The sequence below is a fragment of the Nyctereutes procyonoides genome, unplaced genomic scaffold (assembly GCF_905146905.1).
Source record: "Nyctereutes procyonoides isolate TBG_1078 unplaced genomic scaffold, NYPRO_anot_genome, whole genome shotgun sequence".
In the NCBI taxonomy this organism is placed as follows: Eukaryota; Metazoa; Chordata; class Mammalia; order Carnivora; family Canidae; genus Nyctereutes; species Nyctereutes procyonoides.
In genome coordinates, this window is record NW_026575139.1 from 28,453,987 (window position 1) to 28,470,342 (window position 16,356).

At 47.7% G+C, this 16,356-nt stretch overlaps 1 long non-coding RNA gene across 2 annotated transcripts; it reads right to left on the reverse strand.

Moving 5' to 3' along the window:
* Nucleotides 1–2,901: 2,901 nt before the first annotated feature.
* LOC129495986 (uncharacterized) lies at nucleotides 2,902–15,571 on the reverse strand. Of its 2 annotated transcripts, none has more exons than XR_008661642.1 (3): nucleotides 10,642–15,571; nucleotides 7,404–7,538; nucleotides 2,902–5,061 (listed from the first exon to the last, which is right to left on the reverse strand). It is a non-coding gene; the product is annotated as an uncharacterized LOC129495986 (long non-coding RNA). The 2 variants fall into 2 exon arrangements; XR_008661643.1 differs by having other exon boundaries at nucleotides 7,404–7,541.
* Between the last annotated feature and the right edge of the window lie 785 nt (nucleotides 15,572–16,356).

The following is a 16,356-nucleotide window of genomic DNA, read 5'->3' on the forward strand; positions in this document are numbered from 1 at the left end:
CTGTCTCGGTGTTCAACAATGCTGGGCTGGGCATGGGATGATGCAGGCAAAATGAAGGCCTCCCTCTCCTCTGGTACGATTGACTGTTCTGGGTGATTTTGTTCCACCGTGTTGCTAAAACGCTCTAAGTGAACTCTAGACATCTGCCAGAGCTGTTTTTGTCTGTGGGTAGCAGTTTAACTGTTGCTCTTTGTGGGGGCATGGGAAGGCTGGGTTTGCTGGAGCCAATTCTTCTCCAGCTCTGAACTTGCCAACGTTTTAGAGCTTCAGACCCCCTTCAAACTATTGGAGACAATGAATGACACCCAGGACCCTGTCCAGGGTGATCCATTGCCATGGGAGTAAGGTCAAGGGATGGGAGGGGCCGCTCTGGGGCTTACTCAGCCTCTCAAGAAACCCTGGGTTTTGGGAAACGTGATCCAAAGACGATGGTGAAAAAAATCAATCCATCCACCCATCCACTCATCCACCCCATCCACCCATCCACCCCATCCACCCCATCCATTCATCCATCCATCCATCCATCCATCCACCCATCCACCCCATCCACCCATCCACCCATCCACCCCGTCCATTCATCCATCCATCCATCCACCCATCCACCCCATCCACCCCATCCATTCATCCATCCATCCATCCATCCAATCACTGTGGCCCACGTATGGTGACAGATGGTAGCTGCACTTGTCAGAGAGGCATAGCTGTGGTGATGTTTACACTGGCCCACTCACTGTTGTGGACCAGAAACTATGTCACATGGATGTCAACTATACTCCAGTACAATAATATCGAGTCACTGAAGCCCAGCCTTGCAGAGTACCACCTGGGGGGCTCACAGTGTCACAGGCTGGAGAGGGGGATCCTCAAGTATCGGGGTCTGGGCAGGTGCAGCTCTCCAGGCCACTGGGCTCTCGAGGCTGGTTCAGTCACCTGCCAGAGCCAGGGAGGGGGTCGGAGAGCCCTTGCTCTGGGAAGAGCTGAAGGGGGTAGCCTAGACATTGCTCCCAAATCCTGTGTAGGTGTGTGAGTTCTGCTGCTGCCGGCTATGAGTTTTAGCAGGTCTCTGCGCCCCCTGGGCCTGACTCCTCACCACCTGGTCTCTGTGAGGATAATGGAGTAAGGTGAGTTCACAAAGCGCCTGCCCCCTGGGGGCCTCAGTAAGGGTAGCTGCCACAAAGGTGATGGTGATGGGGTACCATCTCCAGAGAACGGAGTCCAGTCCAGGCCCACTGCTCCCCCAACCTGCCCCACCCTGCCCAGGTAAGAGGGTGTGGCTGTGTCAGCATTGTTGACCCAAGAGGACGGTGACCAAGATAGGGCGCCCAGGCTCTGCCAAGCATCCCTGAAGCGCGCGCGCGGCCGCGCGCCTGTGTGCGCGGGGTATCCCTGCCACCTCTGAGAAGCCCTACCTGTCCCTTGCAGGATTCAGCCCACTCTCCCACTCACTTCGTTACCTGCACTGGGGGTTCCCGGCACGCCGGCCTCTGTGCCCTCGACCTGGGGGCTGTCCCCACCCTGCACTGCAGCTTCTTCTCAACCCCGAGTCTTGCTGAAATGTCCTCTCCTCAGGAGATCCTCCCGGACACCTGACATCTTCTGTTGGCTGCTTTTCTCATTTGTCCTCGGTCCCCTCCACTGGACTGAGTTCTGTAAGGATCTCACCCACCCATCCTACTCCCTGCTGCAACCCCAGCTCCAAGCCCGAGCCAATTTGCTCTCCACCCAGTGGAGCACCAGTCACCCGACTGCAGTCTTCACATTCCCCCAAGACCCTGTCACAGCCCTCGGGCACCCCTTCCCTCACCTCGGCCCCATCCCCATGGGGGTAGCCATGCCTCTCAACTCTGCATCAGGCAAGCCCAGAACTGTGTGTGGTCCTGCTGAAGGGGACTGTCTTGATGAGGGCTAGCCATATCTGTGGGCCTGAAACTCCACCATTAGCACTCATCCCTCTGGCTTGTCCCAAACGGTCACTGGGTATCTGCCTATCTGGGCTGGGACCCCGGCTGGGCGCTGGGAACACAGGGTTAGTCTGACTTGGAAAACTCCCAGTCTGAGAACAGGGATGCACAAGGCAGGGGACACAGCCAATCACAGCAGGTGAGGCCTGCTATGATGGATGAGGCAAAGAAACAGGGGTTGGGGGACATGTGGCCCCTGGCTCAGTGGCTCCCAGTCACACTTGGGTAGGGGAATTTGAGCAAGTGGTGGTGGCCAAAAGACCAGCAGCCACCTGCTCCTCCGACTCCCACCCAGCAGCCCTGCCAGGCCATCTCCATGTCCCTTCTCCTGGGCCGTGGGGCAAGAGCCACTTCCCACTCCTGGCATGGCTGCTCCCTCAGGCCCAGTCTGCTCCTCTCTATTCCAGGCTGTGTGTGTGTGAGGCAGTCAGAGCCCTCAGGGCACTTCCAAAACATGCACGTCTGCCACTGCCCCAGGTCTGGCATCTGTCTTGCCCTCTGAGGTTCACATGCTTCCTTCTCTGCCCAGTGGGGGCTGGGGGCGCTGGAGATCCAGCATGGAGGATGCCCATCTCAGAGTCCCAGGCCTCTCTGAACTGAGAGTCAGAGACCTGGGTTCTGATTGCCGTGTGACCTTGGCCAAGTCACTGTCCTTCTCTGGACCTCAGTGCCCTCATTTGTGGAGTGCGGGTGGATTCACACTAGGGGTTTATGCTTTCTGCACCCTGCACTTCAGTGACGGAGCCATATCGGACTTTAAGCACACAGGAAAAATGCTCATTTGTTCATTCTACAAATTCATGCTCCATGTTTTTTAGGTGCCAGCCGAATGAATATGGTCATTTTACAGTGGTCATGCTTCAGAAATTAGAACAAAAGATTGATTCCAACACAAAGGTTTTCAGAAGTGTAGGAGATAGACAATTGATGGCTCCCTAGATGGTTTGCAGCTTCAGTAGTTTAGTTACTGGTGAAAATCCCACCAAAATCTCCAATTTGAGCCATTTACGGCTCTTGGTGAGTAAACATTTGTTTTGAGGTTATAAAACACTTTTTTTCTGGCTAGGAGGTAGATTGTTCATGTTCTTTGTTTCCTTTCTGGTACGAGGAGAAAAAGAGATCAGTACTCAAATGCTGTTTATTTTTGTAAATAAAAATTTACAGGACAGGGTGGGGAAGCCTTTGAGTCCTTTAGGAGAGATTATCATCCCAGTAGTTTCCTAGGAGTATTCACTATGTCTCATTACAACATCCTTTCATATATAAGGTGACACGGTGCCAGACTATGAATTCTGTGTATTATTCAACAAAATACATTGCATAGCAACTTCTCTCTTTTCCTCTCTTGATTAGCTCAAAAGTGGAAAAGAAGATATGTCATAACAACTTTAGGGCACCTGGGTGGCTCAGTCAGTTAAGCGTCTGCCTGCGGCTCGGGTTGTGACCTAGGGGTTCTGGGATGGAGCCCCTTGTCAGTCTCCCTGCTCACTGGGGAGTCTGCTTCTCCCTCCTCCTGCTCCCCACTTGTGCTCTCTCTGTCTCTCAAATAAATAAATAAATAAATAAATAAATAAATAAACAAACAATTAAGTAAAATCTTTAAAAATACTAATTGTGACTTTAAAGGTCGGTCCCATAGTTGTGGACAACAGGGTGACCATGGTGCCGCTGGGACCATGGGCCCCCGTGAGCTGGGGAATCCGATGCAGACAGGGCATGTGGTCGCCTACAGCCTGACACCCTGTGGAGTAGCACACCTTCCTGTCCTGCTTCAACAAAGGCATCCCCAGCATGCGGCACTGCACCTGGTGTCCATCCTGTGTGACACCACCATCTGTAGTGTATTGTGTACACGGTGGGGACCGAGGAGTTCTGAGTATTCCCAGAGGAAGACTCCAGCTGCCTATGAAAACGACAAATGAGCCAACTCACTGGGATAAAGATTCTCTGTCTCTGAGAGACCGTTCTCTGTCTACACTTCATCCTAAAGACACCATAAACTGTTTATGAGTCACACACACACACACACACACAACACACACACACACACACACACACACACACAAGTCTCTTTAAGCCTTCAGAATCCAGCAGTCTGCAGCCCCGAAGAGGGCTCCTCTCAGAACCGGACCAAGCTGGCATTCCCCTCTAGACTCCATCCCCTTCCAGAACTTTAATCACTCTAGAGGTGAATGGTATGCTACTTGGACCCTAGGAGATCATGCCTGGAGCAAATGGGGAGAAAAGATGAGTGAAAAGTGACATTGGCCACATGATGGCCCAGATGAATTCAGAGCACCTTCCGACCAAGCCTCACTCTGGATCTTTCAATAATACGTAGATATTTTCTGAATAAAAATAAATAAATAAATTCAAAAAGGGTGTTGCCTGTGTTCTCCTCTAGGATTTTGATGGATTCTTGTCTCACATTTAGATCCTTCATCCATTTTGAGTTTATCTTTGTGTCTGGTGTAAGAGAATGGTCTAGTTTCATTCTTCTGCACGTGGCTGTCCAATTTTCCCAGCACCATTTATTGAAGAGACTGTCCTTTTTCCAGTGGATAGTCTTTCCTGCTTTGTCGAATGCTAGTTGACCATAGAGTTGAGGGCCCATTTCTGGGTTCTCTATTCTGTTCCATTGATCTTTGTGTCTGTTTTTGTGCCAGTGCCACACTGTCTTAATGATCACAGCTTTGTAGTATAACTTAAAGTCTGGCACTGTGATGCCCCCGGGTCTGGTTTTCTTTTTCAATATTCCCCTGGCTGTTCGGTGTCCTTTCTGATTCCACACAAATCTTAAGATGATTTGTTCCAACTCTCTGAAGAAAGTCCATGGTATTTTGATAGGGATTGCACTGAACGTGCAAATTGCCCTGGGTAGCATTGGCATCTTCACAATATTAATTCTTCCAATCCATGAGCATGGAATATTTTTCCATCTCTTTGTGTCTTCCTCAATTTCTTTCAGAAGTGTTCCGTAGTTTTTAGGGTATAGATCCTTTACCTCTTTGGTCAGGTTTATTCCTAGATACTTATGCTTTAGCGTTCAATTGTAACACCCTTTCTGAACTTGGCCCCTGCAACTTCTTGCAAGATATATCTGTGAAGGCAGGGGAAACAAAAGCAAAAATGAACCATTGGGACTTGATCAAGATAAAAGGCTTCTGCACAACAAAACTAAAAGACAACCAACGGAACCGGAGAAGATATTTGCAAATGACGTATCAGATAAAGGGCTCGCATCCAAGGTCTATAAAAAACTTATTAAACTCAACGGCAAAGAAACAAACAATCCAATCATGAAATGGGCAAAAGACAGGAACGGAAATTTCACCCAAGAAGACATACACATGACCAATAAGCACATGAGAAAATGCTCCGCATCCCTTGCCGTCAGGGAAATACAAAGCAAAACCACAATGAGATACCACCTCACCCCAGTGAGAATGGTGAAAATGAACAAGACAGGAAACAACAAATGTTGGAGGGGATGTGGCGAAAGGGGAACCCTCCTGCACCGTTGGTGGGCATGTGAACTGGTACAGCCACTCTGCAAAACAGTGTGGAGGTTCCTCAAAGAGTTAAAAATAGAGCTACCCTACGACCCAGCAATTGCACTACTAGGGATTTACCCCAAAGATACAGATTCAGTGAAAAGCGGAGACACCTGCACCCCAATGTTTATAGCAGCAATGTCCCCAATAGCCAAACTGTGGAAGGAGCCTCGGTGTCCGTCGAAAGATGAATGGATAAAGAAGCTGTGGTCTATGTATACAATGGAATATTACCCAGTCATTAGAGACAACAAATACCCACCATTTGCTTCGACGTGGATGGAACTGGAGGTTTTATGCTGAGTGAAGTGAGTCAATCGAGAAGGACAAACGTTATATGGTTTCACTCACATGGGGAATATAAAAAATAGTGAAAGGGATTATAGGGGAAAGGAGAGACCATGAGTGGGAAAAATCAGAGAGGGTGACAGAACATGAGAGACTCCTACCTCTGGGAAACGAACAAGGGGTAGCAGAAGGGGGGAGGTGGGCAGGGGGATGGGGTGACTGGGTGACGGCCACTGAGGGGGGCACTTGACGGAATGAGCACTGGGTGCTGGGTGTTATATGCTGGCAAATCGAACTCCAATAAAAAAAATATACAAAAAAAGTAAAATAAAATAAGTTAGATGCCTCCAAGATACAACAGCGCAACAGGCAAAGGATGGACACTGCCTTTCCAAAAGGAAGAAATAGGGAAGAAAGGACTGACAGATCCCAAGCAAGTCCAGAACCTTAGGGCAATAGAGTAATCCTCTTTGGCTCCATGCTCCTCTCTCCGGGGATCTCATCCCACCTCCTGGACCCACTAGAGTGGAAGGCCTGCCTTCCAGATACACCGCGGTAGCGATCCTACCTCCGCAGCCTTGCCAGACAGGGGTGGGACACCCATACCACAGTTCTCCCTGTGCCTATGGCTGTTGTGGGCTGAAACAATGTATGAGTGGCTCTAAAAGTCTGGGGACTGACTTGTTTTATTATACACGCTAACTTTTCTGCTCATGACCTCCATTTACAATTTCTTTCCAGCAATCATCGCCAAGTGCACTCAAGTGTTGTAAAGTGTGAGGGAATCTAATTCTCTCCTCAGCATTATTTGAAGAAGTTCCCACTGTCCTCTCCAACCTCCGTGTTAATTATGTGTCGATCGCTTATGCCATTTAGTTTGAGAAAGAGAAGTCCTTCCCTCACTGAACTTCCACCAAGTGCACTGATTCTTCCCGTGTGCCTTCTCCAAGAGACCGTGGGACCTTTTGGCCCAGGGACACACACTACTATTCCCAGTGCCTCCCATCTTTTCTCTTCTCTAGGTCCCCTGTGCTCAGACACCCAGCTCACTGAGCACAGCCTCCCCTACTGAGCACATCATTATTATGTAACAGCTTCTCTGCCTCCCCCCCACCCCCTCTGGGGAGGCCTAGTCCCCAGTCCCCAGTCCCTCTCTGCTCTCCTCAGGACTCCACCGCTAGAAAAGTTGCTGTTTCAGGGATCATCTTGCCTACCTCCCACCTGATTACATCTTCTGTGGTCACAGGCTCCTTCACTTATGGGGCCTGCCTGGGCCCAGGCCCACTTGACAGGTAATCTCTGGCTGCCTCTGCTCTGGCTACTCCTGTCCCCAGGCTGCTGCTTCCGTGCCCTCCCAGGATGGCGCTTCACTTCCTCTGAAGTCGTGATTCCCAGGAAGGTGTCCCACAGGGTGGGTGGAATGGAGAGACAAGGCCACCTCTCCTATAAGATTCACTTCGGGGGGCAAAGACATGTGGTTCACATGAAAGTTAAGAAGAACCTGCTGCCCAGACATTTTCCTGTGATCACCGATAACGATCAGGGTGCCATGCAGGAGGACTACCCTTTTGTCCCCCGAGACTGCTACTACTACAGCTACCTGGAAGGGGTCCCTGGGTCCATGGGCACGCTGGACACCTGCAATGGGGGTCTGCGTGGCATGCTGCAGGTCGATGACTTCACGTATGAAATAAAACCGCTGGAGGCTTCTTCCACATTTGAGCACGTGGTTTCCCTGCTTGTGACAGAAGGAAGATCATCAGAGGCTCAAAAGTGTAAGATTGGAGAGCAAGATACAGATCAAGCATATGAGGAGGCAATACTTGCTGGAACTCCTAGAGCAGGCCCTGTGTATTTGTGGCGGCTACATAGGAAATACTTAAAAATTCACTACACAATTTCTCACTCTTTATATTTGATGAGGCCTAATATAACACAGATAATAGAGGGTGTGGTGATGATAAACAGCATACTTCACACAATTTACCAACAATCTCTTATAAATGTCTATGTACGTCTTTTGTGCATATGGAATGATCGGGATCATGTAGAAATAACAAAGAAAAAATCAGCATATTCTGCTGTAGAAGACTTTGGCTTGTGGAAATATTATGGATTTTTCTATAAGATTGAACATGATACTTCCCTACTTCTTACAGGACATAAGATTGTAGGAAGTATATACTTTGCCCACCATGGTGGAACATGCAACCCCAACTGGGGAGCAATGTTTGTGTATGTAGCAAATTATCACATATTCTTGGCTGGGGGTATTTCAGCACACACCTTAGGTCACAGTTTAAACCTAGTCCATGATGTATTTGGTTGTAAATGTTTTAGAAGAAGCCACTGTGTCATGAGTGAACAGCCTGGTTTAATGGATATGTTGAGTAATTGTTCTTATGACAGCCTGCACCGTCGGGTTAGTGGATGGGATCCTTGTATGAGCATACCGAATGTACCATACACCAATTTTCCTTATGTAGCTCCTCGTTGTGGTGACAAGATTAGAAATCAGTTGGAAGAATGTGACTGTGGCTCCCTTAAAGACTGCAATGACAATAAATGTTGTGAGACCAATTGTGCCCTTTCCCTTGGGAGTGACTGCAGCGAAGGATCCTGTTGCGTTAACTGCAAATATGCTCAACCTGGACTGCTTTGCAGAGACATACTCGGAGTTTGTGATCTCCCAGAATACTGTGATGGGAGATCGCATAATTGTCCTAATGACGTTTACACCCAGGATGGAACCCCATGTTCAACGTTAGCTGTCTGTGTGAGAGGAAACTGTACTGATCGTGATATGCAGTGTCAATCCCTTTTTGGCTATGGAATAAAAGATGCTGCACCAGCATGCTATGAAAAACTGAACGTATTAGGTGATCGATTTGGGAACTGTGGTGTGAGGGTGGTACGAGGAGGAGGAAAACCTGTTAGATGTGAAGAAGATGATGTTCTTTGTGGAATGCTGCACTGTCGTGATGTTCAAGAAATTCCTGGTGGAGGTGACCACGTTACATTTCGTCACATAGTAGTAACAGATATTAATCAAGAAAAATGCTTTGGATATGATGCACACCATGGGACAGAGATCCCACAAATGGGGCTAGTTGTGGATGGGGCAACATGTGGTCCAGGAAAATACTGCTTGAATCAGAATTGTACTTTTTATCAAGACATGGGTTTTGACTGTGATGTCAGTACATGCAATTTCAGAGGAGTGTGTAACAGCAAGAAACACTGTCACTGTATGAGAGGTTGGAAACCCCCAACATGTGAAGAGAAAGGAGCAGGTGGTAGTATAGATAGTGGCCCTCCACCTGACAGAGAATATGTTCTAAAAAGCAAAGTAATCGTTAGTGTAAACAGGGCACTAGCTTTAATATTGATTCGTACATTACTTTTCCTGACTGGGTTAATCATTGGACTCTTTTTCCAATTAAAAAAAAGGTACTGAGGAGCACAAAACATAAACCTTCGAAGCATCAATATTTCAGTTAGTTAATACCAGTATATGCACAAAATGGACAAAATAACATTGACCGCTGGAAAAAATGATCAATAATCACTCTTATAATTATACATTCCCGAATTTATCCTGAGCTTGTCATCCTCAAATAAAGTGTCCTGGCAAAAAAAAAAAAAAAAGTAACCTGTGTGTTTGTTAAGATGTGGAATCCAGCGTTTTACAAATGATTGGGTAAGCAAACTTGTTGGCATGGGTACGCACCAGATTTAACAAGTTTTTGGACCATTTCCCAATTGGCCATATACTAGATTTCTGTTATTTTTTCATTTTACTGCTCCTGTTAAACAAATAGCACTTAAAGTGACAGTTGGAAGATATGGTAGGATGGTAAGAACTTTTCTGTCAAGGCACATGGGTGCCAACAGATCTACCTACCGCCTGCCAAGTACCGGCTCTTGGACAAAGCCTCAGGCCATGAGTTTCAAGGTCCATGTTACATTGGGAGATGCAATGCACTTTGCCAGGATTTTGTGGTGATCAGAGGAAAGCACCCAAAAAGGGCCTGGAACACGTTAGGCACTTAATATATGCCATTATTCTCGCTATTCTCATTATTCCTCTTGGGCTATGCTAACCCTGAGGCATTCCAGCAGAATGAGTTTGGCATTGTATCTTTATCACTTTTTTTTAGAGTTCATTTATTGATTTGAGAGAGACAGTGAAGTGAAATAGAGAGAGAGACAGAGAGAGAGAGACAGAGAGAGACAGAGAGCACCTGCACGAGCAGGGAGGGAGAGGGGCAGAGGGAGAGGGAAAGAAGCAGACTCACCTGCAGAGCGGGGAGTATGGCCCAGGGCTCCATCCCAGGATTCTGGAATCATGACCTGAGCTGAAGGCAGACACTTAACTGACTGAGCCCCCCATGTATCCCCATTGTGTCTTGATTATAAAACCATCACAGAAGGAACTGTCCATCCCTGACTGATACATCAGGGCTTAAGGCCCCTGGCTGTTGGAGTCATAGGAACTCACATTTCATACCTTAGGAATTGCCTGAGCACAGGCTGTCTGTAAAGTACGAGGCAGAACTGACCGTCTGATACGTGTACGGACAAAACATTTACACAAAAGGGAACAGGAAGAGATCGCTTCAGAAATCGTGCAAGAGAAGAAAAGGGTCCCATAAGGGACATGTGGTACATTAGTGCTATGGAAATGCCTCAGGCCTCAGATCCAAGTTCTTTCTGAAAGTATGGAGTCCAGGTGAGAATAGCACGAAAGGGTCGAGGAAGGACACAGCAAGAGAGAATCAACAGGAGTGCCACTCTGAGCCATTGTGATCCGTCCATGTTTTCTAGAGCTCTCTTACCTTCTCGTCCAGGTGGCTTATGTGGTAGAGTGGCCTGGACCATCATCCATGACAGGTCTGAGCCCCTGTTGACTATGTCCTTGTCAAACATGTGCTTCTGCATTGGCACTTGGCACCAGGATCTACTGTCCGCCAATGAATAAATCACGGGAATAAAAGGCACAGCCTAGGGAATATAGTCAATGATGTTGCAACAGCATTGTGACAGATGGTAGCTTCATTTGTGGCAAGCAGAGCAGGACTTACTGGAAGAAGTTGAATCAACTGTATTGTACACCTGAAAGTAATGTAACACTGTGTGTCAGCTATCTCAAATAAAGAAACATTTTAAACCACAGTAAGATGCCACGACACAGCCCCTGGGGTGGCAAAAACAAATGTTAAGACTGACAACACCAAGGGCCAAGGAGGATATGAAGCAACCATAGTTCTCCTCTATTGCCGGGGGAGGGGGGGGATGCAAAACTATAGAGGTCATTGGAAAATGGTTTGTCTGTTTCCTACCAAGGTCAGCACACACTGGACTACACACTCAGCGATCCTCCTTCTAAATGGCACTGAGAACATGGGTCCGTACAAAGAACTGCAGGCAGATGCTCACAACAGCCTTGTTCACAATAGCCCCCAAGTGAAAACAACCCAAATGTCCATCAGCGGCGAATGAATCAACCAAGAGTGGTATAGCCACACGATGGACTGCTACTTGGCAATAAAGAGGAACCAGTTACTGACTCACGCAACAACATGGGGGTGGATCTCAAAATGGTGCTGAGTGAACAAAGTCAGATCCAGTAGACTGACTGCAGGACTGTGTGGCTCTATTTCCTATGACATCGGGGGAAAGGCAAAACTGTGGGGACAGAGAGCAGATTGGTGGTCGTCAGGGACTGGAGGGAGGGGGCTGACTGCAGAGGGGCACAGGGAAGGTCTTGGGGGCAAAGGGTATGTTCCGTGTCTTGACTGGGGTAGCGGCGTCATGACCGCATACATTTGGCGGATTATATTCTATACCAGTTATACCTCAAGAAATCTCCCTTTACAAACAACAACAACTACAACGAAGAGTCTTCCACCTGCAGCGTGATGATGAGAGCTGTTACTCCACATGCCAAGCACCCTGTGGGGATGTTGTTCTAACTGCCAAAGACACCAAGCCCAGTCATATACCTGGAGACTCGGGGAAGCGACCCCGGGCTTGGGCTGCAGACCACTGAACCCACTGTGGGCTGTGTATCAGCTAGGACTCCACTTACTGTCTGATGCCCATAAGCTCCCACTCTAACATGGTGTATGATGATGCTTTGGAGTTCTGAGTATTAATGTCAATGCAGAGACAATGTGTGAGAATCCAAAGTATTTCTCTATTCCTAGTGTACAGGCTCTCAGGGTAATGGCCATCAAGCTCGTGTAGGCGTGGGACGGGGAGAATTGATAGGTTACCTTGTGTCCCATTATGTTGATAGGTCCTTCCTCCTAGGGACACTGTTCAATCTGTTCAGTTCATAGTTGTCTGCCTCTGCAAATCCTCTTTGCTCCAGGAACTGCACAAGCATCATGATTTTTTATTGTTGTAACCATTCTCAGCCTCCTCCTTTTCCAGTTTTGCCTTCTTCCATTGTAGATGTTAGAAGCGCTCTGTTTGCCACTGGAGATCTTGTGCTTGTGACCACCACAAAAGTCCCTATAGTTGAATCCCCTTTGCTACCTCTCCAATCTTGAGCAGTTTTAGGGTCATCGTGGGTCCCTGGCTGCGGCCACTTGGGTTCTGTTACTTGGAGAGACCTCATTATTGCCATAGGTGCTAAAAAACAGCGTTCCGTGCCAATCTGTCTTATCAATCAGACTGGCCTGTAGAGGAGAGACACAATTGAACTCCTAAGAGGTGATGTTTCTACTTGCACCAGCAGTTTGGTTGTTTTCCTTTCATTGAGGTATAATTGACCTGTAGCATATTGACCTGTAGCATCATATCCGTTTCAAGTTGGCAGTGTAATTGTTCAACGTGTGTACATATGGCAATAGACACAGCCATAAGTCTAGTTAACATCTGTCACCATAGTTACAGGAAAGCTTTTTCTTGCCATGAGAACTTTGAAGATCTACTCTCTCAATAACTTTCAAATACAGAATGCAGTATTATTAACGATGGTCACCATGCTGTACACCACCTCCCCAGGGCTTATTGATGACACGACTGGAAATTTGTGCCTTTTGACCCCCCACACTCCTGTATTGCTCACCCCTCTGCCTCTTCCTCTGGCAACCACTGGTCTGTTCTGTGTCTTTACCAAGTACATTCCGATGGGTCCTCTGGGCTCACATCATATATGCAGGGTAGCATGCCTATCTCTCTCAGCCTTGTTGTGCCAGCAAGCATGGTAAATGAGCATTTCGACTTTGTCCAGGACAGGCTATTGTTTTCTACCTGCTTCTGAGTTCCTCTAGAAGTGCGTGGGCCTCATTCCCTGGGACCATTGTCCTTGCCTCACACGGATTCTTGCATCTACTTTGGTGTGATCCCATTCTTCTCAGAGTGGTGCATGGGACTTATCCAGCCAGGTTATGCCAGGTATGGCACTGCAGCCCCCATGTGAGGGAGGGCAGCCAGGAGGAGGAGTGGGGACGGTTCCTTGTGGGAAGACAAGCTCTGAGAATTCATATGGTCCTGTGGAGCCCATATTTTCAGGGATATATACCCAGAGGTCACAATCTCCTGTTTAAAACACCTGGTTTCCCTAGCATAATTATATACTTGCTCTGGAGGACTATGGAAAAGTCCCTGCAGCTCTTGGGCCCTCTGATACTGAGATTGCTCCTCAGCTATGATTTCTCTTCCATGCCAGGAGATAAGGGCCCTTTGGTAAGCAACTAAAGAAGCTTTCTGGCATTCATATATGGCCTTTACTGTTTAGTAACCTACAAGAGTCCCCCAGTTCCCTTTTTTCTCGTTACCTTTGACAGGGCCTCAACACAACTTGGTCATAACCCACCAAATCTGCCATCCTTGGAGACATTACAGCTTGCATGTGGTTCAAATGCCTAATTCATTGCACATGAGAGGGTGTTGCCCTGTCAGGACCTTTCCCGGGGTCACCACTGGTAAATTCCTCAGCGTTAGGCTACCTACCACCTTGTGCCAGGGATTACCTTTTCTTCACATTCTTCTTGGGAGAGAGTCCTCCTTGACAGCTGAGTGTTGACTGAGCATGGCCCTAAGCTCATCTTTCTCTTATGGCAGATCACTATCAGCACCACTGTCTTTGGAGAAGTGGATGTCAAGACAGGATTAGACCTTCGGGAGGTTCATGGAAGGAAAGTTTGTAAGGATAAAGGGGGAGGAGTTAACAGTAGACTGAGCGAGCCTTTAAGCCACCATACCTCTCATGCTAAAGGAGAGAGGAAAGATACGATCATATTATAAGAGCCTCAGACAACAGAGTAGGTGTGAATCTGGTTTACCCAGGCCAGTGGGGAGCCCTTGAGCCACAGCGACCCTTTACAGCCTCCTACTTTGGGCAGCAGTGTGGCCCTGGTTTAGTGCCACCACGCTCAAACATGGGCTGGAGCTTCCCAAAAGAAACATGGCCTGGGGTGAATTTCTTGCAGCCACAAAGGTAAGATAACTGGAGGGTGTCGATGAGCCTTGCTCCCCGTCTCAGATGATTCCCCTGAAGGGTGACCGGAGGTCACAGAACAAGCAACTGCCATATTAAGGATTTTTCAGGGGGCCACAAAGGGATCTCAATTGGGAAGAAACGTGGCCCACCATTCTTAAGTCCTTTGGGTAAACATTACTTCTGCTCCTACCTTAGTTGCGTATTGCTCCTGTGTTGGTGGAGAAGGCAGTTGGGAGGGGCTTTTGACAGAAGGCAGTTAGGAGTAGCCTTGGCTACTGTAGTGACTCCGTCTCCCTCTGTCAGGGAACCGGTGAGAGGATTCCGCCAGCTGCTAAGGACATCTGTTGATTCTTCAGCCAAGGGCCAGGAAGAGGACACCATGCATGGCATAAGTCACGAGGAGGACGTGTGCCAGCAATGTTTGTTACCTTGCCTCTGTCTGTCCCTGCGCTAATGGATGATCACCATCACATTATCTGCCCTGTTATCAATGGCAGCTCAGCAGACCCTGTATCAGAGAACTACTGCTAATATTGGAGTACTTCCCTTTCTTCAGGATCTCAGTATCATTTGAGGAAGGAGTGAGGGAATGGGTTCTATGAATACATGTACGATTGCCTTCAGAGTCTTTGCTTGAGGTGATCTTACTTCCACTTCAGTCAGTGAGTCTGGGTCTGAGAACTGGTCCAGGTCTGGACACTGGGGTGAGAGGGTCACAATTTCCCACTGCAGTCACTAACATTGTTCTTGAGAGCTTTTTTGCTTGCACAAATCGTGCTTGCCCTCAGATACTCATCTGTCTCTCTCATAGCAACATGTTCTAGTAGACATCTTCCCCTGTGGCTGAAAGGTTACTGGGTAGACATTCCAATTTGAGCAACGTCACATTAATTACAGACACTTTGCTTCTGATGGCTCAGTGCTGCCTGTGGACCCTGCCATTCTGGAATCCTGTCATGTCCAGTGAGAGATGGAGTCCAGGTCTGTGGCAGCATCAACCCAGGTCTGCTAGAAGACCGCCACGACAGAGATGCTCAGGGGTAGCAGTGTCCCTTTCACCAGCCGTTCCTTACCAATTCAGTAGAGTACCTCTGGGCCGTCCTAGGAAACATATCCAGCTGGTGGGTTTTATCTTCCAGTGCTTTGGTGGTGTCCTTACTCACTTTATTTTTTTTAATTTTTTAAAAGATTTTATTTATTTATTCATGAGAGAGAGAGAGAGAGAGAGAGAGAGAGAGAGAGGCAGAGACACAGGCAGAGGGAGAAGCAGGCTCCATGCAGGGAGCCCGATGTGGGACTCAATCCTGGGTCTCCAGGATCAGGCCCTGGGCTGAAGGTGGTGCTAAACTGCTGAGCCACTCAGGCTGCCCAGTCATTGCTCACTTTAGCTAAAAGTTGGAACAAATTTCTCAGCATTGTACAGAGCTGCCTTTAATATGTGCAGTAATGAGTCAGTTACCTCTCTGGTAATCTTTCCTCATTTTGGGGAAAGCTCTGCAGTCATTTGAAGGCTACCTGGTCTACTGGTCATGTATCCTTAAACACTTGGAGACCCCTTATGAGTATCCCTAAGATGAACGTGTTTTCAGGTGACAGGACAGTTATGCCTGGTATTCACAAAAATTATGCCAGGAAGGTACACAAAATGCCCCCAAAATGTTGCATTGTGTAAAAGGACCATTGAGGTACTTCCATCAATCATAGCGTATAGGTTGAGAGTAGCTCCGGTATGATTTTCTAAAAGCTGATAGCCTTGTGTTTCTGCATTCCATTCAAATAAAATAATATAGCCCTTGTACTTACTTACAGGGATCAAAGACAGTTCTCTGATTTGTCATATTTGTCTACCCCATCAGTCAGGTGGTATTCGTCCACATCCAAGAATGAGGGCTAGCTATAGAATGGGGATGACAAAGGCACCTGAAGGTTTCTTCAGTGTTTTGCATGGTGCAGGAACTGGGGCCACTCTCATTTTTTTCCAATTACTTCTCAGTAAGGTTAAGTAAGATAGTCAAATCATGGCCAGAGCTGTCTGATAGAGGATGCCAGACTCAATAGTTGGTTAAATTTTAGATGCCTGCAGGAGTTTGGCAATGCT